The following is a 2,508-nucleotide window of genomic DNA, read 5'->3' on the forward strand; positions in this document are numbered from 1 at the left end:
GGCTCCCGGCTGCAATTAGAGGCCCCTGCGTGACGGCGGCTGTAGGGAGTGGCAGCAAAGCAGGTGGTGCGTGCCAGGGCGGATCCGCGGCCTTGCGGGTGCCTGCTGCCTCCTTCCCTGCCTGCCAGACCAGGAGCTGTGCCCAGCAGGACGGACACGCAGATTCAGGGCAGGAGGTTGGCGGCTTTTGTGGTGATTAGAACCTCTCTTGGAGGCTGCAAGCATCCTGCATGAGATACGGGCCATATGAACGTCCCCCTGTGAAGCTGCGGTCACCAGGGACAAAGGCAGCCAAGACTAGTCAAGGTTCACACCGGGAGAAATTCAGGATGAGGCCTCCTGGCAAGTTAAGTGGTGAGCTGCCCTGGGAAACATGTTCCTACCCTGCTCATAGACCAGCACTGGTGCCATTTTTCACCAGGTGGTAAATAGTCTAGCAGGTGAATAGTAGCTGAGCCAACTGAAGATTTGGGGTGTGAGTTTATTTTAATTAAAAAGGTCCACATTTATTAGTATTCTAGGTGCACAAAAGGAATTTACAGTCTCAGTCTCTCTTTTCCAAGGCTGAGATGTGTTACTCAGACAACCTTGAAGCAAACTTGAGGAATTTCACCCTTCTGACTGGTCCTAGCATCCCAGTGCTTTTCCCAGTGAAGTTTAAGCAGCCATTACTGTGGCTAAGAACTTCTTTCTTTTTCTTTTTTTTTTAAATATTTTTAATTTTGTATTTTACTGTGTCACCAAAGGGAGGCTTTCCTGCCATCTTGTTCAGTTTCCTGCTCCCCTTTTAGGTCAAATCTGATACTTTTCACCACAAGGTGAGTTGATTCAGGTCATTGATCTACCAGGAAACTTGTTTCTTCACTGCCAGAACAATTAACTTTGCTGCTAGGCGAGCTGTGGCTAGCTCTCATGCAACACAAATACTGAATGTTCAAGCAGGGTGGGAGGGAGCAGAACTGCCTGGTGAGTTTAGCTGTGGTTAGACCTCCCAGGCAGCTTCTGCAGTTGAAACTGGACCCAGTGGATTCCAAGTGGCCTACAGCCAGTGTTCCCTTTCCTGCCCACATATTCCTCCCTAGGAGGCAGTGTCAGAATTCGTGGGACTGAGGGAGGAGCTGGTTTAGCGAGCTAGTACAGGTGAAAATTAAGTAGTTTATGTCTAGGGTAAATTTTTACTATCATTAGACTTCAGCATTTTGATGAATTAGAGGATTTTTTTTACAGTTCTGTAACAGAGATACTATTTCAAACTGGTGCCCCAGGTATTTTTTTAAGAGTTAAAAGCTATAGAATATTTTTTAAAGCTTCTTTCTGTGCTAGTAACTGCTTGGGAGATGTAAGAGAAATTAGCACACCCTGTTGGCTGTGTTCATGGCCAGGCTTTCAAAAGCATTGCTGAACTGCCTTAACTAATTTCAGCCTCTCACTTACAAGAGTGTGAAGCAATAATGTGCTGTGGTCTTGCAATGGGGTCTCCGAAGCGGAGTTTTCCAATGTAACCTTTTCTTCTTCAGTTACATCTCTGACTTTTTCACTTAGGCAGCGACATTAGTTCTATAGCTTTACCGGCAATGTAATTAGTAGCCTGGAGACCTAAAAGTCTTGGATTAATTGATCATGAATGTGCCCCACTGACCTTTGGCTGCCATATTGTTCAGGACTGATTTTAATAAAAACTTACAAATTTTCACACAACAAATACTTGTTTGGTAGGCTAGCTTTTTCCTGTTACATTTTTCTTCTAAGTTATTCCTTGAGATTGATGTTTTCCGCTGTCCTCCAATTTCAGGCTCCTTGTAAAGGTTTTCAGCTCTAGAAAGATTGGTCATGAGCCAGCTAGCTTGCTGCAACAGTTACATTTTAGAGGCAATATTAACGGATGCTTAACCTAGCAATAGCAACTAGAATTCAACAGTTTAAAAAGTTATTGTGTCAGCTTTACTAGGCATTTGGGTAGCCTCCAAATTTGAAGCAACCAACACTACTTCAATTTCTGGGTTTTTTTTGTGTTAACATTTACCAAGCCACAGCTACCTTTGTCTATAGTATTCTTTCTGATACTTTTGATTTACCATTAAGTTTTGTTTTGTTATCTAAAACCATACTAAGAAAAACCCTGTTAGGAATTAGTCTGTGCTGCACAGTGGAAAATATGTTTTTCTTCAGTAATCCCAAGGGATGAAAGTTTTGTTTGTTCAAGTATTTCTCATTAGTATAGCAGTTTTAATAGGTAATTAACTGCTAGTGGTTGTTTGAGGTTAATATATCATTAAATGTGTCACATATGATGAGGCACAACTTTGAAGCAGCTGGTGCTTTTCTGGTTTTTAAGTTATTTTTGTGAGGTAATTACTAATCCATGCAGGCTATTTTGGCTAATGTTATGGACTGCCATAGTGTATATTGGTATTTTTGCTCAAACTCTGTCACTTTTGCTATAAATTGCATTATGTTGTTTGTTTGTTTGTTTGTTTTCTGAGCCAAGTATCAATTTAAATACTATCC

Source organism: Chaetura pelagica, unplaced genomic scaffold, assembly GCF_000747805.2.
Source record: "Chaetura pelagica isolate M959 unplaced genomic scaffold, ChaPel_1.0 scaffold222, whole genome shotgun sequence".
In the NCBI taxonomy this organism is placed as follows: Eukaryota; Metazoa; Chordata; class Aves; order Apodiformes; family Apodidae; genus Chaetura; species Chaetura pelagica.